The sequence below is a fragment of the Scyliorhinus canicula genome, chromosome 7 (genome assembly GCF_902713615.1).
Source record: "Scyliorhinus canicula chromosome 7, sScyCan1.1, whole genome shotgun sequence".
NCBI lineage: Eukaryota > Metazoa > Chordata > Chondrichthyes > Carcharhiniformes > Scyliorhinidae > Scyliorhinus > Scyliorhinus canicula.
In genome coordinates this window covers 88,343,633-88,368,357 of record NC_052152.1, presented here as the reverse complement: position 1 = coordinate 88,368,357, position 24,725 = coordinate 88,343,633, and the positions used below count along the sequence as shown (strand labels likewise).

At 46.4% G+C, this 24,725-nt stretch overlaps 1 protein-coding gene and 1 pseudogene across 1 annotated transcript in view; both read right to left on the bottom strand.

Annotated features, from left to right (window-relative positions):
• The window catches only part of drd3 (dopamine receptor D3), a 116,216-nt gene extending 110,994 nt beyond the window's left edge, over positions 1–5,222 (bottom strand). The window contains exon 1 of the mRNA XM_038801243.1: positions 5,061–5,222. The gene's annotated coding sequence lies outside the window, so the exon portion shown is untranslated. The remainder of the gene's footprint in view (positions 1–5,060) is intronic.
• Positions 5,223–16,906: 11,684 nt separating this feature from the next.
• LOC119969106 lies at positions 16,907–19,371 on the bottom strand (annotated as a pseudogene).
• Positions 19,372–24,725: the final 5,354 nt, after the last annotated feature.

The window sequence follows — 24,725 nt, the reverse complement described above, 5'->3', positions numbered from 1 at the left end:
GAATCTCCACCATTGCCCTATCAGATAGCACATTTCAAACCTTAATCACACATTGCATAAAATTATTTTCCTCAAGTTGCCTCTGATTCTGAATCCAGAATCAGGGACCATCCAGCCATGCTGTCCAAGAACAACCACAATTTGTATTTCTATATCTCCTTTACCATTGTACAATTCGGGGTTCAATGCTTCAAGGTGGGTTATCAGGCAAAATTTTATAGCAAGCCACGTAAGAGATAACTCGGAGAGATGGCCAAATGCTTGATCGAAGGAATAGTTTTAGGAAGAACCTTAAGGAAGAGGAGAGAAGTAGTGAGGCAGAGAGATTTAAATCATGGAAATTCAGGTCTCAGGACCTAGACAGCTGAAGGTATGGTCATGAATAGCGGAACAATTAAAATTCAACAACAAACAAATGTGGATGAGCACAGAGCACCTAGTGGGTTTTAGGGCTGTGATAATTGAAACCCTTGGCACAGGATGTAGCACACTCACCCCTGAGCCAGAACTTTGTGGGTTCAAATTCCACTCCAAGACTTGAGCACTGAGGCTAACAGTTCAGGGCAATAGTGAGGAAGTGCTGCACTGTCAGATATCAGATAAGGTGTTAACGGAGGTCCCTTCCTCTCTCTCTCTCTCTGCGGTGGATGTAATGCAGTATTTTGAAGAAGAACAGGGAAAAGGGGAATTATCCCCTGGTGCTATGACCAGGTGAGAAGGGGCCGAATGGCGCCCCTCTTTGTGCTCGTCTCATTTGACTGCAACAGGTTAATTGTTTGAAAAGGATACACTTGTCAATTCAGTGAGTACTTAACTACTTATGTGTTGTGATCAGAAAAGAACCAATAGGACAGGCTTTCTTGAGTTTAGCAAAGAAAGAAGTTAGCTTAATTTTGCCTAAACCAATCTAAATAAAATGATAAAGTATCGACTTTCACATATATGCACATTAAACGTTCATACATACACACATATACAGATTGCAGAGTGGGGAAGGAAAGGTTAGCTGAATTAGAGTCCGGGAAAAAAGGAAAAATGTATACAACCTGTAGCTTGATAACTTGGCAGGCTTCAGGCTGATTTTGATGGTCTCAATGTAAAGATGTAGTGACTGAGTTGGTTGTGCTTCAGGATATGGTGGTGCTGGTTTTGATTCTTCAGATGAACATCTTGGTCTGTGGCAGGGTGTCCCTGGATGATCACAGTCAGCAAACAGGACTCAAAGCTTACCAGGGCAATTGGATAAACAAGGATGCAGGAGGGACACAAATTATTTCTTCTTTCTAAACTGCTTGTTCTCAATTCTGCTGAGAAAATATGTGCTTAAAACATACTAAGAGATGGCCAGTCAATGTGACATTCCTTCGTCAGCCACCAGGGTGTTCAAAGGTGACCAGAATAGCTCATATTTGGATGCTAACTTAGCCAGGATCTCATTGTCTAATGATTAGTCTTAATGTCTCATCTCCAACATTGGAATACCTCAGGTGATTGCCATACCTGCCTTGCTAATGAGACAGGAGATGTGAGTCCTTCACATTGTAACGTAATTGTCTTTGATGGGTTTTGCAGACAGTGACTTGGAATGTGGAACATATAATAATGCAAATTGGGGTTAGCGTCCTGCAAATTACGTCAGTTTCTGTGTTTTTAAAAAGTTACATTTATGTTTCCAGCTGGTGTGTGAAAAACCATTATTTGGCACAAAGCACATGCATATCTTCATGTCACTGCTGCCTTTGCTGTCATTAGTTCCTCAATCAACATCATTAAAAAAACAGATTATCTGGTCATTATCACATTGCTGTTTGTAGCAGCTTGTTGTACACACATTAACTGTCATGTTTCTTACATTACAAAGATGACCACACTTCAAAAGTCATACATTGCCATATAGTGCTTTGGGACATGCGGTGATCGTGAAAGGCTCTATATAAGTGCAAGTATTTTTTTTTCTGAAGAAATTGCAGGTGCTGGAATTGTAGCCATCTGGGATGGCCACTTCCAGAATACAAAATGGATGATTGCAATGACTGTAGGGAAATATGGACAATGTCACGAAAGCAAGCAGGCACAGAGCCTGGATGCATATTGAGAAGGCAACTCCCAGACTAGACTGAAACTGTAAGGCAATTAGCATATTGATGGACCATCTTCAGGAACAAAGGAATGACACTCAAGTAACCAATACTATTGCAGACACCCCGGCGCCAGAAATACACAAACAAAGCAAGGCCAACGGCCACCAAAGACACGCCCAGCTATCAGGCACCCCCCCCCCCCCTTTATTGGTCAAGATCAATACGAGTGATCAAGATACGGCACAATTAATTGGGGCCATGTTCAAGGCCCTCCCAAAAGCGCGCGAAGCCCCTTCAGGTATAAGAAGAAGTCCCCCGAGAGAGAATCGCTCTCTTGGACTCGGCTCTCGAAGCGGAGAGACCCGTCCACCAGCTGCACCAGAAGCAAGTAAGTCCAAGGTCAACGCTCGCCATCAGACGGATGACCTTAGCTGTTCTCCTGTTACCTCTTCGAACCCAACAGCCTCAGATCCGAACAACGGCCATTGTTCCTCTGACTGAGTGGGCACCCAAAGTTAAGTATAGGCGTTAGCATTAGAGATAGTTCAGTTTGTGGTATTTGTGCATGAGTAGATATTATTATGTGTGTAAATAAATAGTATTGACTTTGACCTAACTAACTGGTGCATTGGTTCTTTGATCAGTATTCGGGTTTGAACCTTGTGGCGGTATCAAAAGAGCAAACATAATTAGGATTACGGAAGGCGACCATATTGACCACTGTATTTATAACCAGATAAATAGAGCAACAGAATGTTTTAGTGGGATTTCAAGAAAACAGACAGCATCCAGATCCTAATACAATGACAAAACTGACATTCCCAGTCCGCAGGGGACACACGCACAAATACACCGATCAGTAAGAATCTTCAGGCACTCTGCACATCCCAGATAGATATACCTCACCTTCATGCATTCAGTCATGACTGATCAACACAATTCAGCCTGTAAATCTGAAGCGAAATCCTTCCAATAACCCACTCAATATCCAACATACATCTCTGGTCACAGTTCAGCATAAAACATTAAGTAAACAGGTCTCTCAACTGGATCTTCTTACACAGCATAAGGGGCATTTCCACACCTGGTTCACCACAGGATAGTCACACTGCCTGAACACTAGTGTGGATAGTATGAGCTACGATCTGTATAAACACTGATCTGCCACTCACTGAACATTGTCTTGAACATTAGTGTGAATAATCTGTATGAACTCTGTGGATATTATGGCATACAAATGGTTTAAACTCTGCTCTTTTAATCAATGTCGCCTCACTTGGTTTTCGGTCAGTACAAGAAGTTAATGCCAGCGTTACTGCTGTTCTGTTGCACTTCATCAAGATTACGTGCCATAGTGTCCCAATGAGGTTGGGAGGGTAGTTGGGAGTAGGGGTTGGTCCTGTGGTTGCGGAGGGGGTAACCTGATGGTTGGGGGTGGGGGATTGTCAGAGGGTAGCTAAGGGGTGGTGGCAATCAAGGGTGGGAGGGGGTTTAGTTGGATTGTTGGGGTGTAATTGTGAAGTAGGGGCTGGGGGATTGTAAAATGTCAGGGAGTTGTTAGGAAGTCAGGAGGAAGGGTAGGTTGGGATGGGAGTAATCAGGGTTTCATGAGGGTAATAACGAGGTGTGCAGGTCGGGACAGTAGGCAGGCGGTTAGTGGTGGGGTCATTCGAGAGGTCGGAGGGGTAGTCAGCTGGTCAGGGGTGAGGGCTACTCAGGTCAGATGTGGTTGGGGGTCAGAAATGGGAAGGGGGTCCAATGGGGAGCTGGTAATATAGTATCCAAGAGTTAGAACTGGTTTTAATCCTTCTAACGTTTTCTGGGTAACTGCTCCGATAACTAAGTCAGAAACAGCAAAATCTCCTACTCTAACTCATAGTTTGGGAGGAATCCAGATGTGGGGGAATGGCCCATCAGCGGTCTCAACTTCCCAAGGGATTTCCATGCGATCGATGCATGGGGACCTCAGTGGGGTCCCCAGCACATTTTCCAGGGTACCTGTGGGTATGATTATCCAGAAGACCTGGGTGGCTGCTAAAACCTAAAGCTGCATGAAGAGCTGTAGGTCCCACTCCCGGGCGTTACTGAGGGAGTGCTGCAATATTGGGAGTGAGATGCCGAACCAAGATCCCTTCTGTACTCGCAGGTAATCGTAAAACAAACCATGACACTGTTTAAACAAAATAATCAAGATCGCCTCACTTGGTTTTCTGTCAGTACAAGAAGTTAATGCCTCCAATATTTATCCCTCACCAACATCACCAAAACAGATTATGTGGTCGTTCTCACATTCATTGCTGTTTGGGAGTTTATTGTGGGCAGCATGGCGGCTACATCTCCTACATTACAACACTTCAAAAAAAATACTTAATTGGCTGCAAAGTGCTTCAAGACATCCAAGACCAGCACTAGAAATCTTTCTTCCTCTCCCCACTTGAGCAGATACGTGGGGTATCCAACAGAAACTGTGCCATGCTCTTCACAGAGATATGTATCCAGTGAAGCCACGTCTGATACACTAACACTGGGCTGGAGTTCCCTAAATACTGGGGCATTACATGCAACAAGCCATCGACGTACAGGAGAAATGGATTCGAACGGAATAGACTGAGATGTTGAGTGATCCCGGGGTACCTGTTGTCTATAAACAGCGCATCGGGCACAATGTTAAAACACCACCCCGAATTCAACTCTCACATTCATTTCCACTCACTTGGTCAGACACGCTTTGTTGGACAACCTGTTGGTCACTGATAGCGTTGGAAAACATTTGCCCAGTTCACCTATTCCGGGAAAGTCACCATCCTCAAAATTCGTTTGTTAATGTTTATACAAGACAGCGTTGCTTCAAATAAAAGCAGCAGCAACCGAGAGCCCTGTGTTAATTCGGGGAACGCTTTCTTTAGAATTCGCCTCGCAGTTGAGGATTCAAAGTATGCTCTAGCTACTGAGAGTCGCTGTAAGATTCTGCCCCCTTACCTTCTTCAATACACGGGCACCTGTCCTTCGGGGCTGTGAGCAGCGTTATCTCTGCTCAACAATTCAATCCGAAACGCCCCTGCTCGCCACTTCACTTCAGCACCAAGTTCGCCAGATGTGCTCGGAGACCAGAAAGTGTGATCGTGCTCTGGATGGGCAGCCGGCGTTTGGGCTTAACAGGGCTCGACACTCACTGGCTGTCTGACTGTAGCCCCTCTGGAGGATGCAGCCTGATGGAGCCATCAATAAGCCGGCTGGGAATGACAGCACACTGGGAAGCTGGAAAGAGAAATTGAGAGAGAGAGAGAGAGAGGTAAATCACAGAGGAGAGCAATAGAAAAATGTGGAGGAATAATTAGAAGTTGTTAGCGTCTGAGTGCATTGCCTGGAAGAGTGATAGAAGCAATAACCAATAGTAACTTTCATAAGGAAATCGTATAAACACTTAAAAATGGAATAGATTGTAGGGCGTTTAGGAAAAAGCAGGGTCATGAGACTCATTTGATAGCTAGAAGGTAGATACAGTGGGCAAAATGGGCTATTTCTGTGCTGTAGGTTTCTAGGGAGAGTAAAAGCAGAGTTCCTACCACCTTTTTCAAAAAGTAATTAATCGGAAAGGAAGGTGATAAACGTTATAAGGTTTCCAGTTTGTCAATTCTTTGATATTTTGTTGCATAACATATAGATGGGATTCAGCATCACTTTGAAACATCAACAACTGAACCACCAAATGAAAATGTTGCTGTCAAGTATTTGTGTCAGTTCTATTTTTTTTAGAAAGGATCCTGGTGCCCGGACTGGCGTTACAAACATTCTTCCATGAATTGGGAGTGCTGGTCTCCACTATATCTCTCCCAGTGGCCTCAGTCTGGTTTATGGTAACACAAAGCAGAGCCTAATCATCTGCCCGTGACATTCAATGACATTACCACCACTGAAACCTCATTAACGGCATCCTGGGTTTTACCATTAACCAGAAACTGAACTGGACCAGCCACTTTTCATTGAAATACTGTGACACCACGCCAGAGGCTGGGTATTCTGCAGCAAGTAACTCAACTCTGACACCCCAAAGGCTGTCCACCAGGGGCTGGTTTAGCACAGGGCTAAATCACTGGCTTTGAAAGCAGGCCAGCAGCATGGTTCAATTCCCGTAACAGCCTCCCCGAATAGGTGCCGGAATGTGGCGACTGTGGCTTTTCACAGTAACTTCATTTGAAGCCTACTCGAGACAATAAGCGATTTTCATTTTAATTTCATTTCATTTTTTCACCATCTGCAAGGCACAAGTCAGGAGTGTGATGGAATGCTCTCCACTGGTGGAATACAGTCCAAAGATATGCAGGTTAGGTGGATTGGCCATGCTAAATTGCCCTTAGTGTCCAAAAAGGTTAGGAGGGGTTATTGGGTTATGGGGATAGGGTGGAAGTAAGGGCTTAAGTGGGTCGGTGCAGACTTGATGGGCCGAGTGGCCTCCTTCTGCACTGTCTGTCCCATGTTCTATGTTCTTACCTGGGTGAATGCAGCTCCAACAACCCTCAAGAACCTCAATGCTATCCAGTCAAAGCTGCCTGTTTGATTGCCACTCCAACCACCAACTTAAACATTCACTCTCTCCACCACTGGTGCACAATACCATCTATAAGATGCACTGCAGCAACCCATCAAACACCTTCCAAAACCTTGTCCTGAAAAGGACAAGGGTAGCATATGCATCGGAACACCACCCCCTGTAAGTTCTCCTCCAAGGTACACAACATCCTGAACTATACCGCTGTTCCTTCACTGTCGCTGGGTCAAATGCTGGGACTTCTTATCTAACAGCACTGTAGATGCACTTGCACCAGATGGACTACAGCGGTTGAAGAAAATAGCTGACTACCACCTTCTCAAGAGCAATTAGGGATGGGCAACAAATGCTGGCCTAGCCAGTGACCCCCTCATCCCATGATAGAATAAAAAATAAGTTTGCATCAAAATCAAAAGATGTTGAGTTTCAGGGATGTGAGCACACAACCTAAGCTGACATTTCAGTATCGGGGGAATGCTGAACTTTAGGAACTGGTGTCTTTTTGATGGGACATTACACCAATATTGTCTCTCCCCTCTCAGGTGGATGTATCAAATTCCATGGCTGGGGAGTTCTAATGTCCTGGCCAGCACTCACCTTTCAATTAACGACAGAAGCTCTGATCATTTGTTTCATGGCTGCTTGTGGAACTTTGCTGTGTGCAAACTTGGTTGCTTTGGATGTCTTACATTAGAAGAGTAACATTCTTTTTAATAAGCTGTCAAGTGGTTAGATGTAAAGCACTTTGGGGCACCCTGAGGTCATATATAAATGGAAGCTCTTTCTTCTTGATTGAAACATGTCAGATGCTGTGGGGACTTGAGAAGTCGAATGTGGAAAGAACGTTCCCTCTTGCTGGAGAATCTAGAATTCAGGGCCATTGTTTAAAAATAAAGGGTCGCCTAATTAAGACAGAAATAAGGATTTGTTTTTCTCTCAGACGATGGTGACACTTTTTAATTCTCTTCCTCAAAAGGCGGTTGAAGCAGAGTCCTTGAATATCTTTAAAGCAGAAATAGGTGGACTATTGATAAGAAACAGGGTGAAAGGTTATCAGGGTAGGCAGGAATATGAAGTTGAGGTTAAAATTAGATCAGCCAGGATCATAATGAATGGCGGAGCAGGCTCGAGGGGCCGAGTGGTCTACTCCTGCTCCTAATTCATATGTTCTTCTTTTGTGCCTGGCACTGGCAGCATACTGAATTTGTGGGGTGTTTGGGGGCGGGGAGGATGGGGCTGGGGGTAGGTGATGTCATGGGAAATTTGACCTATCTGCCATTAAAAGAGGAATTAAAGCTGTTGGCGGTGGGAGGATCAGTGGTCAGTGAATGGGATGAAATTGTGCAGTATGTTTCATAAAGAACCTTCTCATTCAATGACACAGTTGTGGAGTTGTTCCATCAAAGGTGAATCACCCTGCTAGTGCTGAAGGCACCGCCCCGCATTACAGCTCTGCAACTTCAAGGCGACACAAAGGGTCCTAATTCAGGAGGATTATGCAGAGGGTGAAGAAACCTGATGACCTCAGTAAACCAGCCAAGAACACCCATTATTTACTTGCATAAAGTGCAAGTGCCACAGAGGTCACCCTCCACTAGCTACATGCTTGGCTGAGACCGAATGCAAAAGCTCTCAATCACCTTTGCAGTTCCAACAATCACAGGGCAAACTTTCTAGCTGTATTCCAAACTAGAACTGGGACAATTTGCAACAGTAAAGGTGAGTCAAGGTGTCTCCAGAGATGAGACATCTTAAAACTGAATAGTTAGGATAACACTAGAATAGTTCTACATAAGTTAGGTTATTAAGGATTGAGATTAACCATAGAAAGTATACCCAGTAATCATTATTAAGCATTAAACCTGTATTTTTAAGACATAGCAGTAATATGCATTTAAACCCTTGCTACAAGCAGTGGCCACAATGTATGATGGGATTTAAGCTAGCTAACGTGGCCATGTTTTTGAGACAAACAGGATTGTGTGATCAGCAAATTACACAGTCAACTCAGTAAACAGTTTTTAATCGCTGCCCCCAATATCCTGTCTCAAACAATCCATGGTGTGAAGAGGAAACCAGGTTTGTCATCCTGCCCCTGGATGAACAATGAGGTGGACAGGAACTGACTGCAATACGTAGCATGGGAATGGCCGAAAAACAACTTTAGAATGGACACATGGTCCTGTAAACAACAGGTGACAGGGTGGGGTTAAATCATGAGCTGATCAAAAGTCATTATTTTCCTTAAAGTAAATTTTACTGGATAACATAGAAGTGACAACTCCAAGGGTTGGATCAAGTCCAACTGGGGTGGATTTTTTGAAAACGCTATAATTGGTGTGTTTTATCAGTGTTAGCCAGATTGATTGTGGCATTTATCTAGATCTTTCTCAATGAACATGAACCAAGCTTGGAATAATAAAGCCGTCTTAACCAGGTTGATGTGTGTCTGCTGAGCTGTGTATTTAGCTAAGCCATAACTATGAGGGAGGAATCTCACGTAAAAGCTGGCTAAATACTCAGGCCTTGGATACGCAATATGCTTCAGAAAACTATCGCTGCAAGATGCATGTTCGCTTAACTCATCATGGGCACTTGATTATCCCAGGAAAGTGCACTTCACATTTTCAACATGCCTTCTCTTTCAGAAGGGCAAAGCGACACATAACTCGAGGGGGCAAACTACGTTTCAGAAGGCAACATTATAGTTAATACCATAGAGGAATGAAGTTGGAGCCCTCCCTAAGTTCAGAACGTAATAACTTCCCTGTTTCTCCGTCACTCACTCACTCTATGGATATACATTAAAGCACTGCACTGTGGCACAGGATACGTTAGCAGAATTTGAAGTACAAACGTCAGCATAAATATATCCACCCCGGGGGATTTAAACAGCCAGTTTTGGGAGGCAACAGTGAGTGAAACAGAGCATGAGTAGGCAGCACCATGTCTTTGTGGCAATGGAGGAAGCTGTTAGAGGAACAGGTCATGTCCTTTCCTTGGTTGAAGAGCTCTAGGATTCAATCATAGAATCATAGAATCCCATTCGGCCCATCGAGTCTACACTGACCCTCCGAGAGGGCACCCTAGCAAGGCCCAATACCTCACCCCAGCCCCGTAACCACACCTAATCTTTGGACACTTAGTGGCAATTTAGCATGACCAATCCACCTAGCGTGCACATCTTTGGATTGTAGGAGGAATCCGGAACACCTGAAGGAAACCCACACAGACATGGGGAAAATGGGCAAACTCCACACAGACATCATGCGAAGTTGGAATCGAACCCTGGCACTGTGAGGCAGCAGTTCTAACCACTGTGCCACCCTCAACATGCCACCCAAATTCCTCATAACCTAATAAAAGATTGCTATGCAATTGAACGCAAATGTTTTGTTTCAATACTTCACAGGTTGTAGGCAAGGCCAGCATTTAATGCCCATCCTAGTGGTTGATGAGAAAACGGTGGTGAGCCTCATTTTTGAACAACTGCAGTTCAAGTGAATTATAATTTTTTGTAGTGGTTTTGGTACAATTGCGTGCTTGCTTGGCCGTTTCAGAGGGAAGTCATGAATTGTTTTGGGTCGAGAATCGCACCCGACAACAGACCAAGTCAATGTGGGAGGTTTTCCTTCCTAATTAATTAACTGGTCGAGTATTGTTAAATGATTTACTGAAGTTTTTAATTTATTACTGGTAAGTTTATCATCATACAATTCAATCTTACAGTTGCATTAATCATAGCTGAGGCTATAAATAATTTGCAACTTCTGGAGGCAGCCATGGCGTGAGAAGTTGCATATTTGGTGGCTCCCACTCAAGGTGGATTTTGTTGGTCCTTCTCCACCCGTAATTGGAGTTTGTTTTGAGGGTGAATGTTGTGAGAGTGCCCAGGAAAGGCAATATTCCTCTGGTGAGATCGGTGTATGGATCAGAGGATGGGATGTGCCACGAGATAGAGAGAGCAGCTGGAACAGGGCAGATTTCGTGGTGTACCACTGGTTAAGATGGTGGAGGGAGAGGGAGCAGTGCTGCCCGCCCAGAGGTCAATGGAGCAACTGGTGGAGTCTTTAAATAATAAGTTCCAGCAGCAGAGGAAGGAGGCCTCAGAGGGCCTGGCTAAGGCGGCGGAGCTGCTCAGAGCTGCGATTCAGAAAGGGGGGCAGAGGTTGGAGGCACAGGGCTTGGTGATTCAGAAGGTGGCGGAGGTGGTGGGCGAACATGAGGGGTGGATGGTCTCGCTGACAGAGGAGTTGGAGATGATGGTGGACAGCCAGAAGAGGCTAAGAGAGAAGTTGGAAGACCTGGAGAATCGCTCCAGGTGACAGAATTTGAGTATAGTCGGGGTGCCCAAGGGCATTGAGGGAGTAGATGCTGCCAAATATGTGGCGAGGATGTTGGAACAGTTGATGGGGGAAGGGGCCTTTGATCATCCCCTCGAGGTGGATCGGGCGCACAGGGTGCTGAGGAGGAGGCAGGAGGTGGGGGAGCCACCGAGGGCGATGGTGGTGCGGTGTCACCGTTTCTTGGACATGGAAAAGAGGAGCTGTATCTGGGAAGGGAGTGAGCTACAGGTCTATCAGGACCTGGATGGACTTGGCGAAGAGGATGGCCGATTCAACCAGGTAAAGACTGCCCCCTTCAATAAGAGTGTGAAGTTTGGGATTCTGTACCTGCCCGCTTGTGGGTGATGCATCAGAAGCAGGAGTTTTATTTTGACTCGCCAGAGGAGGGGATAGGCTTTATGAGAGACCATCATGGACTGGGATGAGTGTGAGGACACTGAACTTCGGAGAGGAGTGTTTGTGGTAGAATGTCTGGAAGCGTAGTTTAGAGTGGGTAACATTGGGGGAGCGGCAATGGCGAGTGTGCCTTTTGTTCTTCTTTGTTTGTTGGTGGTTGGGATGAGAGGGGCAGGGGTGGATTGGAGGGAGATGAGGTGGTTAGAGGCCTTGGACGGGGGCCACCATGCTAGCGGGGTGGGCTAGTTAATGGAAGTGAAGTTGGGGATCGTCAGGAGGAAGGCAGGAGGAATGTGGCTGTCTGTTTGTTTCATGGTGGAGTGTTGCTGACATGGGTGTGGTTGGTTTGGCGCAGTTGGGCAGAGAGCGATAGCGGTGGACATCTGAGGGTAGGCCTGGAGGGGCATGTGACGTGGGCCGGGGACTGGCTTAAGAAGGAGTATGGCAGATCAGCAGGAGAAGGGGGCAGGGAGCCCCCCACGTGGCAGCACAGTAGCATAGTGGTGAGCACAGTTGCTTCACAGCTCCAGGGTCCCAGGTTCGTTTCCTGGCTTGGGTCACTGCCTGTACAGGGTCTGCATGTTCTCCCCGTGTCTGCATGGGATTCCTCCGGATGCTCCGGTGTCCTCCCACAAGTCCAAAGATGTGCAGGTTAGGTGGATTGGCCATGATAAATTTCCCTGAGTGTCGAAAATGGTTGGGTGGGGTTACTGGGTTACGAGGATAGGGTAGAGGTGTGGGCTTGGGTAGGGTGCTCTTTCCAAGGGTCGATGCAGACTTGATGGGTCGAATGGCCTCCCTCTGCAGTGTGAATTCTATGATTCTATGACCAGGCTGGTCACGTGAAACATGATAGAGTTGAATGGGCTGGTTAAACGGTTGCGTGTATTCACACATCTGAGGAGTCTGAAGGCGGATGTGGTGTTTTTACAGGAAACACACCTGAAGTTGGGTGATCAGACAAAGCTGAGGAAGGGATGGGTGGGGCAGGCGTTCCACTCGGGGCTGGATATGAAGACGGGTGGAGTGGTGGCGTTGGTCAATAAGAGTGAGCATTTTAGGTGGGGAGTATTGTGGGAGATCCGGGGATGGTACGTGGTGGTTAGTGGGAAGCTGGAGGGGATGGCTGTGGTCTTGGTTAATGTTTATGCCCAAATTGGGATGATGTGGGGGGTTGCCGACTTGGGATATTCAGCAATCGTGGTCTCTGACCACACGCCACATTGGGTGGATTTGTAGGTGGTTCAGAGGGATGCCCAACGGCTGCAGTGGAGGTTAGATATGGGGCTGAGTGTGAGAGAGTGAGGGCTGCTATTCATTGCTATGTTGAGGTGAATAATACTGGGGAGATCACAGCTGCCATGTTGTAGGAGGCACTGTAGTCAGAGGGGAGTTTATTTTGATTTGGACACATAGGGAGAGGGTGGAGAGGGAGGAGAGGGCAATGCTGGTCAATGAAACCTTGAGGGTGAAAATGATGTACTTGGTGGCGCCGGAGGAGGGGCTGTTGGAGGCGTAACAGAGGCTCCCGAGGGAGTTTGGATTAGTGTCGACAGGGAAGACAGTGGGGCAGTTGCAGAGGGCTAATGGGGCAGTTTATGAGTACGAGGAGAAGGCAAGTATGATGCTGGTCCACAGTTGTGGAAGCATACAGTAGCAAAGGAGATCGTTAGAGTGAGGGATGAAAGGGGTAAGGTGGTGATGGATCCGGAGGGGGTGAATGGCGTATTAGACGCCTTTTATTGGAGGCTTTATGAGTCGGAGTCTCTGAGGGCGGAAGAGTGGATGATGCGGTTCCTGGATGGGTTGGAGTTTCCTAAGGTGGACGAGAGGAGGGTTCAGAGCCTGGAGGCCCTGATTGGGCTGTGGGAGGTAATGGATGACATGGGGGTGATGCAGGCAGGGCAGGCCCCAGGCCCAGTCAAGCTTTATAAAACGTTTGGGGCAGAGCTGGTGAAGGAGTATAATGAGGTGAGAGGTAAACTCCCCCCTACTTTATCCCAGGCTTCTCTCTCCCTGATTCTTAAAAAGGATCAGGAACCGGAGCAGTGTGGGTCGTACCGCTCAATATCGTGGTTGCATGTCGATGCCAAGCTATTGGCGAAGTTGCTTGTGTCGCGGATTGGGGACTGCATGGCAGGGTTGATTGGGGAGGATCAGGCGGATTTTGTGAAAGGAAGGCAGTTGTCGGTGAATGTTCGGAGGTTACTTAAGGTGATTATGATGCCCTCAGGAGGGCAGGAGGTTTTGGTAGTGGTGGAGATGGAAGCGGAGGACGCTGTCAATCGGTTGGAGTGGGCGTATTTGTTAGGAGTGCTGGGGCAGTTCGAGTTCAGACAGAGGTGCGCCGGGCATTTCTGAGTTGACATTGCTGAATTTGATAAATTATTATTGGGCTACAACCATTGCAATGGTGAGGAAAGGGCTTTGGAGAAGAGGTCAGTTTGGGGGCCGGTGGAGGCGGCATTGTTTGAGGAATGAGCTTGTTATTGGCGCTCCTGCCTTTCTCGCCAGGCAGGTATTCCGTTAGCCCTGTGGTGGTGTCGGCTTTGAGGGTGTGGAGAGGGTGTAGGCAGCATTTGGGGTTAGAGGGTATGTAGTCTGGGAGCCTATTTGTGATAACCATAGAGGTTTGTGCCGGTGAGATTGGATGTTAGATTCCAGGGGTGGCAGCAGGTGGGGATTGAGTACTTCAGGGACTTTTTTATGGGGGCAAATTTGCAGGGCTGGAGGAGTTGGAGGAATTGTATGAGTTGCCCAAGGGGAATAGTTTTAGGTACCTCGAGGTTCGGGATTTCGTGAGGAGAGAGGTGCCGGCCCTCACGGGGTTGCTGCCTCTGGTGCTTCTGTCGGAGGACAGAATAGAGGAAGGGAAGGTGTCAGATATTTACAAGGAACTGAACAAGGAGGGGGAGGGCGCACTGACGGATGATATTAAGCACACATGGGAGGAGGAGCTGGGATAGGAGGTGGAGCTGAGGCCTTGCGGAGGGTGTGGTGGTATGCGAGGCTAAGTCTCATCCAGTTTAAAGTCATGCAAATGAGCCACATGGTGGTGGTGAGGATGAGTAGATATTTGAGGGAGTGGAGGATAGGTGTTGGTGGTGCACAGGGAGCCCATATGTTCTGGCCATGTCCAAGATGAGGGGGTCCTGACAGGGATTCTCGGATGTTATATTTGAGGTGCTGGGTGTGGTGGTGGCCCAGAGTCCAGAGGTGGTGATATTTGGTGTGTCTGAAGATCCAGCGGGAGGAGGGGGGGAGAGCGGCCAATATGTTGGCCTTTGCCTCCCTGATAGCCCGGAGTTGGATTTTGTTATGTTGGCAGAACTCGGAGCCGCCAAAGGCAGGGGTGAGGGTGAGCAACCTGGCAGAATTCTTACGGTTGGAGAAGATCAGGATTGCTCTGTGGGGGTCAGTAGAAGGGTTCATCCGGAGGTGGAAACTGTTCATTGATTACTTGAATGAGGGCTGAGGGGTCAGCGGGGGGTTGGGTCGGGGGGGAGGGTGTTTCGGGGGGAGGGGAAGGTGGTCCGTGTCAGGGGGGATGGAGGGTTGAGATTGTTTGTTGGGTTGATGTTATGTTCTTCTGGTGCTCTTTGGTTGTTCTTTTGATATTTTGTATATTTATACTTTTGTTGAAAACCCTTGAATAAAAATACTTAAAAAAAATAATTTACACCCGTTTGCTATGCGTGTGGTCAAAATTTTCATTAGTGTTATCGAATAAAAACAGAGAGCAGAAGAAAAGAAAAAAGCATCAAAAGACGGCCTATTTACTTTGCAGTGACCAGCACAGTGCAGATATAGTCCGAGCAACCCCTTTGTAGCCTGAGGCAGCAGATACCCAATGAGTATCACACCCCAGGAAGAAGCGAAACAGAAAGGAACTCTGGAATGACGGTTACACCCTTTGTATGGCAGCATTGTTGTGTTGCAGTACATGGACACTGTTATGTGTTGTGGCCGTAGTACAGATGCACACAGAACATTTAGTTCCTTGACTCGTAAGATACTTTATTAACAGAATGAACATGTGGAAAGATAACTAACAAACTATGGCACAAACGGTAACCAGTAAAGAAATTCAGTGAATCCTCTGTGCAGCTACTTCTAGTGCGACTATCCTCTAGTATGACTTACTACCAACTACCAGATATCTCAAGTCACATAGTAGATCTCTATCTCCATCTGCTGGTTGGAGGTCAAATCGACAACTGTATACATTAATAGATAGCTATATACAAAACTGTGCACAGGCATATCACCACATCCCCTTCCTTTGGCAGTTTTAACATTTATAAATGTAACTGCTTTACAAAACATGATCTGCATAATAATTTTAAACAGGTCACATGTACAAATGTAACTGCTTTACAAAACATGATATGCATGGTGATTTTAAATGTGTCTCTTATGCACAGTTTATTCCATGTTCAAAATGACATTATCTTGTTGGTCTCCTGAACCTTGATCAGATGCTTGATTTCGCTTTACCATTCGGAAGACCGGTTTTGTGGCTGGTCTTTGCATCACCATCTCTTTCAGCCTTTTAAAGTGATGCTTCCTACTCCGTCTCCATGTGTTTTTTTGGCCGTCTTGCTGATCCTTGTGCCTTCACTGTCGCGGCTGGTGCCCAGTCGACCAACTGTGTCCTGGGCTCTCTTCCCCTTCCTTTTCTCTTTTATTATCAGCTTTCCTTTTCCTTCTCTTCTTAGCTTCAGTGGCATCCTTCTTGCTACTGGACTCGACCATGTGATTAGCTGCTTCTGTACCCTTTTTGCAATGGCAGCTTCTGGATATTTTGCTGTGGAAGCTCATTCTGGCTCTTCTGCCACAATGGCTGACTCTGGAGCCTTTGCTGGATTGAGGAGTTTTGGTTGATCCATGGTGATTGCGCTCGAACGCTCTGCTGCATGCCCATTAACTGGTGAGGCGTCCACTGTCAGAATTCTTTTGGATGCTTTTGCAGTTGCAGATGAATCTGCGAATTCAGGAATGATCTGCAAATCCTCGTATTGCGGTGTTTCAGCTGGATCAATGTTGTCAACATTTGACGTTGTTTCTTCACTTTGTGTTTGAGTCTCAATTAGTGGCTCATCCTCATCTGATATGATGATATATATTTTGTCTTTCATTGGAGAACTGATTGGTGGCTCATCCTCGTCTGATATGACAATATATATTTCGTCATTCGTTGGACAACTGGACGAAGATGTATCCATCTGTTCTTCCAGCAAGTCTTTGGGTGGACTGGCCTCGAGTATTGAGAAATCCACTGCAGGAACCATTCCGTGGGCATAGCATGATTCATCGTACATCTCTGGAGTCAATTCTCCCAAATGGGGATTATTTCTTCAGTTGCCAAACTGTTCACAGTTGATTTGCCCTCATTTGATTGATCTACTGCTGTAATCTCACTTTAAGCCTCTGCACACAACATCTTAGAGCTTTCACACTTATCATTGTCCTGTGCAAATTGGGTGCTACTTGTGATCACCTCGTCACTGCTGCCAAATGAACTAAGTAGACTTTCAGTTTTCCTCTTCTGGCTCATCGTCTCATTCTTCACTTTCATCATCGTAATCATAGTCATCGTAATTATCAGCCTCGTAATCACCATCATCATCATCTGCAATGGCTTCCCTGTAAAGTATGACATTGCTTGTGGAATTATGTGTTCATGCAAGAAATAGCCAATTTCAAAGTCTTGCTGCAGAACCTTCATCCAGCTCTCCATGTTCTGGAACTTCAGGAGGACTGAAGAAATTGAAGAAAGAGTTATTTGGTACAGTTTCCGTAACTGTTTTACCAGTGCCCCAACCCTTATGCTTCTGCTTCGTTTTAATGGTTTCAATGTAATGTTTTTTTCCCCCCCAGTCGATGTGGCACCCTGTGCATCGCATTATTTTGATTTAATCAAAGAAGTAATAGGCTAACTTGTCAGGCTGCGACTCTATCTGGCATGTTGTTGTCACTACCTCATTTGTGAAATACTCATTTGGCTCAAACTTAAACTCCAGAGTAAAGCTCATTGGCTGTCCTGGATCGGAAAATTTTACCTTTACACCTTGTAGATGCTTTAAGATCGGCTCATCGTGCTCCTGTATCATGTCACTGAGCGAATCCACATTTTTGAAGATTGCAAACCAGAATTCTGGAATTCCCTTTGGCTCCTCGATCCCATCTCTTCCTCCACTTTAACTTTTGCTTTTATCTCATCAGATAACTGCACCATTATACCTCGTTGCTAATCGCAATGATCCTCTGTCGCCGCACTGTCTGGGATGTACAGCCACTCAACTAGGTTCAAGGTCTTACATGCGTCCGCTTGTATGATAGACTCGTGTTCTGTGTCCACAATGGAAAATGATATAGAACATAGAACATAGAACAGTACAGCACAGAACAGGCCCTTCGGCCCTCGATGTTGTGCCAAGCAATGATCACCCTACTTAAACCCACGTAACCCGTATACCCGTAACCCAACAATCCCCCCATTAACCTTACACTACGGGCAATTTAGCATGGCCAATCCACCTAACCCGCACATCTTTGGACTGTGGGAGGAAACCGGAGCACCTGGAGGAAACCCACGCACACACGGGGAGGACGTGCAGACTCCACACAGACAGTGACCCAGCCGGGAATCGAACCTGGGACCCTGGAGCTGTGAAGCATTGATGCTAACCACCATGCTACCGTGAGGCCCCTGCTACCGTGAGGCCGTGATATGATGCGACTTCTGTTGTGTACCCATTCTTTGAGGTCACATGCTCCCAGCACCGCAATCTCATTCCCATTGTAGTCTTTCAGTAGTCTCATTTGATTGACGACTTTCGGTTTAACTCGCAGTCCGTTCAAATCGGACAAACTGAGAAGGTTGGCCCTCGCTCCCGTGTCGAGTTTGCATTTGATCAATGAAGCATTCAGCATCACTGTCTTTGATGGTATCAACAGCATCATCACTATTGCTGCAACTGGACAGTAAGACTTCTTTGTTCTGCATATTCGGACTCATCGTGTCCTTAGTCAAAATCACATCAACAAAAGGCAGGTCTTCAATGGACATCTCAACAATGGACGCAGACTGATCCTGTTCGGTCCACTGTTGGACATTAAAAGCATTGCTTGGCAAAGTGATTTGTTCTGCCACACGTGAAAGCTACCTTCCCAAATGCTGGACATTGCTGTGGCCCATGTTAATTGCCACAGCATTGGCACAAAATGGTGGATCTGGTCGGCCGCTTAAAATGGCCGCCTGCATTGAGACCACGTTTCTTGATCAACTGCGTCACGTGCTTATGGCACTGGCGTCTTCTTCCAGATTGGTGCCAAAATCTTTTAGGTTGAGTGCACTAATCTTGTGCACCAGCTCGCTTGCATGACAAACCTTGATGGCTTTTTCTAATTAAATCCCTTCTTCCCTCAATAGCCTCTCATATGCCTTATCATTCGATATCCTGAACATCATCGACAACTTTAACATATTAAAATTACACGACTGCCTTTAACCGTAAGCCAGTTACAAAACTATCAAAGCATTTGCCTGCCTTCTGGTACGTTTTAAAAATATATAATGTCCAAATGTTTCATTTTACTTCGGAGAGCAATGCCGATCAAAGTACTTTATTACTTCATCAAAGCTCTTGCTTTCTTCTTTGTTGTCGAATGCAAAGGTATTCTCAACTTCTATTGCTTGACGACCTGCTACCATGAGCAGCAACGCAATATTCCTCTCATCAGACTGTGCCTGCAGGCTAAGGGCTGCAACACTGAGTTGAGAACTGCTACTTAAAAACACGCCAATTCTCATCTACATTACCGGTGACTTGAAGCTGGTGGGTGCCTTCAGACCTTCCATCTCTAACTTCACTCGTTCCCTGCGGTGAGTTTCGGTTGCCCATAGTTTACTAGGCGGATGGAAGAATTTTCTTTTTTCTTTCTTCAACCTGTTTCGACCCATCTTCTCTGTTGTTATCTTCAATTGTTCTGACATCCTGGTACCATGTTATGTTCTGTGTTGTGGCTGTAGTACAGATGCACACAGAACATCTAGTCCCTTGACTAGTGAGATACTTTATTAACAGAATAAACACGTGAAAAGATAACTAAAGAACTAAAGAATTCAGTGAATTCTCCTGGAGCTACCTCTAGTGCAACCAGCCTCAATTCGACTTACTGCCAACTACTGGATATCTTGTGTCACATGGTAGATGTCTATCGCCACCTTCTGGTTGAAGGTCGAATCAATAACGATGTACATGAATAGGTAACTACTGTTGTCCATTTCTTCTCTCTACTTGGCCTTTTCTGTGGCTCTGTTCCAATTAGGGCAATCAGGGGATTTGCCTTCTTTCTATATTGTCTATGTCCGAATGCTTAGAGTCACCAGGTATCGAATGATATCACCACAAGTTTCAACCGGCTATCGATCAAAGAGCCAAACACCAGTTAGTTAGTTCAAGGTTAAGGGTACTTTATTTACAGACAATTAATCATGCAACATAAACACTACTAGTTAACTGCAGCTATTACTAAGACAACCTTAACTTCGGGCACCCGGTTTAGGTCAGGAAACAGTGTCTGCTGGTCAATTCTGGATCTCTTGGGTTCGAAGTGGTAACTGCTCCTCAGCTGGACTCATCCGTCTGGTAGTGGGTGTTGAACTCGAACTTGCTTCTGGTGTTGCTGCAGTTGGCGATGGCTGTGACCGGTGTACTAAAGCCAAAAGAGAGCGAACATATGGCGAATCTTCCTTTATACATGGGGGCGTTTGCGATATTTTGGGCGGTCCTTCGATTTGAGCCTTACTAATTGGGTGATCCCTGATCATTCCGTTCGATTCTTTAACCAATAAGTGGGCGGAGATCTGGATGACTGGGCGTGTCTCAAGCGGTCATTGACCCCGTTGTTTGAGTTTCCCTTGGACAGGGAGCAGTGCCGCAATGCCTGGGACTGTCCCGGTTGCTGGAGTACCAGTCCTTTGTGTTGGGGGAGATGGGACATCACCTGCTAATCGGCCTGATTAACATGCTAATGGGACGGGGTTTCGATACCGCCTGGACTTTACTGACAAATATGCATTTCAGGCTCTGAGCCTGCCTGACTCTTGGCTTGTCCATTTTACCCATCGGTCTTTGCGAGTCGCTCTGTACTTAGTTGGAAGTGCCCATCCCAGGTGGCTACAATCCACCTTCTTGATCCACAACGTGAAGGATCACAATACTGGGTCTTCTTTTTTCTCTTGGGATGCCGTGTACCCTTAAGCAAGGACAGGTTCTACTCTACTCTGTCTTATGGGTCCAAAAACATTTACCTAATTTCCCTAAATAACACATGTCTAAGAGTTTCTAGGAGGCCATTTAACATTCAGCAAAAGGAGAACCTCTAACTGCCTCTAACTAGACTACACTCCTGCTGCTATTTACAATCCAAAAACTCATGTTACAATACAAAAAAAGTCCGATAGCAGCATTGCATTTCTTCCTATCACTGACACTTACATACACAGAAAAATAAACTTTATTCACAAAACAACAACCGCGGAATTTATTAAAGAGGTTCAGAAAAAGGGCGGGGTCTGCTGCAATTTGAGGAAAGGGGCTCTGAATGTACATAATGGGGGGCGGGAGGCGCTCCGTCTCCATTTCCGCAATCTAATTGTCTGAATGATACTGTACAATATGGTTATTACTAGTAAGGTCTCCACTGTGTAGGACAATGGATACCACATGATGAGGTTCTAACACCATGTGGGAGTATCAGTGGCTGGATGTGTGTGCGGTGTAGTGTCCGGGCTGGGGGTGTTGTGTTGGGTGGTCGTGTTCGGGGCCTGTGTGGTGAGTGGGGTAGAAGTGGGTAACGCGCGCAACTGGACTGTTCCAGCGACGATCATGTTGCCAATGATTAGGGTCGTCTTCATCTTGTTTTGGTTTTCCTTCACCGTTGAGCGTCTTCGTATCTCTCTAAGGGAACAAGCATAGTTTCTGTTATCATCGTATTGTTTAACATCTCGTATTTCCGTCTGTGTCTCCTTAACGTCAATTTTCCCATTATGATTGTCACCATATGTGACTCCCTCTTTTTTTTTAAACAACCATTTGCGGAGACAAGGCATCCCAAAAATTTTGTGTCACAGCGCGAGCACTCTCGCAGCCTGTGGTCGATGAGCTGAGTGGGCGTACAATTTCTCCGTCCTCTGCAACCTTGTTTTTCCAACCAAGTGTTTCTTACATGTAAATAGTATGTGGGGGAATAGCAACCAAAGGGCTGCCGGGAAGGGCGAAAGTAGTGGCAAAGAGCATTCTTTAAAGCACAGGACTCGAAAAAGAAAAAGAGTTTTGAAACCAAGTAGTCGAATGGGGTGGTGCGTATGATCCGCGGCAGAGCAAGAATGGGTGGGATCCCCGGGTAGGGCGGTGATCAGTGCCGTTGCTCCACTACCAACGCTTGGTTGACCAAATGTATAGGGGGTCCCCAGGCAGGGCTGGGATCAGTGCCTTTACTCGACTGCCCGAGTGACCTTCCAAGAGCGGAACAAATTTGTAACTATATTGGTTGCCGACAAACTTGTTTCACTAACTGCCATGTGGCGTCAGAAGAATAATTATGATTGCATCAAGAAATTTGGTGTGAGACCGAAAGAAGAAACTGTATCAAGAAATTCAGTGAGATCGACATTAGTAGTCGCACAAATAAACAAACATTCAACATTTAAAAATAACAAATTAAAGAAAACAAAACAGGCAGGCTCCATCAGGGTATAGGACACCATAAATCTCCATCAGTTCCTGACTCTCATCATCTGGACACCTCAAGATTCTATTTCAAAAAGAGTTGCAAAGGGGTTACCATGGTGGGAGTCAGACGCGTAGTTGTCACCATCCCCCGGGTGCCAAACGCTTTCATGGAGTTTGCGTGCTAATGTGGCGTGTGCCGATGTGGGGTCCATTTCGTCATTTCTCGTCAAGCAACAGGAATTATCATGGTGCCAATGCTTCATGGTCCGTAGGGAGGTTGTCAGAGGGGTGTCGCTATCATTGGGTGGCGGGTCAGATTCCGGATTGGGGAGATAAATTGTTTCAAAGGGGCTGAGTGTATCGTCGTCGGGGTGTTAGGGCCTGTAGTGACTGGGGTTTGGTTCAAGGGATCTTTGTTCAGGTCTCTCAGGGGCTTCGGTAGTGCTGTCGCTGTCGCTAGCAGCCGAATCAGGCGTCAAGGTGAAATTTGATCCTGAGGGCGTGGTCAAGGTCTTGTCTGTGGACGTGCTGCAGTTGCTGGGGGAAGGGGAACTCGGGTTGTCGGGGGCGGGTCCTCATTGTCTGCCATTGCCAATGAGAGATGGTGCGAGTGTCTGCACTGTATTCCATAAACCTTGAGCTGATTTACATGGAACCATCCTGATTTTACGTTGGGAAACGTGATTTTGTAAACCACGTTTACAAAAAAACCACAAGGGTTTGCCTTGTCTGGATTTGAATAGGGTCCTGCAAATTTAGGGGAGAGGAACGAACTACGGTTGTACAAGGTGATCATTACCTGCTGTCCGACTGTATACTCTGTTGGGTGTACTGTTTTGACAAAGCAGGCCTTACTCTGCCTTCGTTTAGCGCCTAGTCGAACATCTGCACGGAGCTGTGCTGCTTTAATATTCTCTACCATGTGCTGGACTGCTTTCTCATGGGTCAGGGCAGTGATTGCGGGGCTGGCCAAATCAAGTCCGAATAAGTATTTGGTACCCTTCATGGATCGTCCGGTCATGAGGGTATGGGGGGTATACCCCTGTTGAGCTCGACACTGTGTTGCTAATAAACATCAGTGCGAAGGGAGCACTGTGTCCCATGTTGTATTGTGCTGCTGCACCATTTTCCTAAGGGTGGCTTTTAACGTACGATTCATGTGCTCCACTATGCCGCTGGACTGCGGGTGATAGACAATGTGGAACTTTTGTTTAATTCCAAATATTGTCATAACATTTTTCATGACTCTTCCCGTAAAGTGGGAACCTTGGTCCGACTCAATACTATGGGGAGTCCCCATCTTGTCAAAATCTGTTCTGTTAAGACCAATGCAGTGGCCTTGGCTGTGTTTGTTCTCAATGGGAACGCCTCGACCCATTTCGTAAATGTGTCTATCACTACTAACATGTACTTGTAACCATTTCTGCAGGGGGGGAGGGGGCCAATATAATCTAATTGGAGGTTTGTCCACGGGCCATTTACAGGGCGGGTGTGTCGGAGATGGGTTTTTTCTCGCATACCTATCGGGATTGTTTTGAGCAGAAATTAAACAATTTGCGACGTAGTGGGACACATTGGTTTTCAACTCGGGCCACCAGCAGAGGGGTCTGAGGTGGGCAAGGGTGGATTCAATCCCTTGATGTCCATGTCCGTCATGGAACCTGCAAATAATTTTGTTCCTGTCCTGGGTGGGGACTACATAAACTCCATCTTTTAAAACGATTCTCTCATGGACCGTCAAAGAATTTCTAAACCTTTCACAGGGAACTGGGAAGTTTCCTGTTAAAATCTCCTTTAACGCTTCGTCTTCTTTTTGTGACCGGGCTAGGTCTTGGATGTTGGTCTGTGAGACCTGAACTGCGTGTACTGGGGCACTCTCTGGGGGTTGCCAACAATGGCCATGTTGTGAGCCTGCTTTCGCTAGGGCGCCAGCTTTCACATTACCGGGTGGGGAGGAATGATGGTGACTTCTTACTTTGATGGTGCCGTATTCTCTGCCTTTAACTGTCTGAAGGATATGTTTTAGTAGTGGGGCTGAGGGTAGAGATTTTCCGTCCGCGGAAAGAAATCCTCTCGATTCCCACAGGGGTAGGAATTCCGTAAGGCTGTTGCAGACGTACAAACTGGCCAAATATATGTCTGCAGGGGTCGGGAATGAATCGGGGTACTGGACAACGTAAGCAATGGCTGGTAACGCGGCTGCCTTCGAAGCAGGCAACTTTAAAGCTATCTCTTCTAAAGCACGTCCCTGCGCATCCTCTACATAAATGCCATATCCTGTTATCCTTTTTCCGTCAAGGACTGTGGAGGATCCGTCTACATAAATTCTCAGGGCTTTGTCTGTAGGCTGGGGAAATCGGGTTGGTCTTCCGTGGTCACCCTCCGCTGAGTGGTGATGGGGTTCATTGGGTTGGGTGCTGTCTGTGCAGTCGGTGGTGCGGGGGCTTTTCTCTTCGGGGCCTGAGGGGCTCTATTCTGATTCTCGGTCGCGCTTACATACAGTTGGGCTGTTTCACTGAGTTCCTGCCAATTGGGGCCGTCTTCCTGATCTAGCTGTGGGCCAAAGGTGTCTCTAAACCTATTTTGATCTGATAGCAGGGATTACAACCTT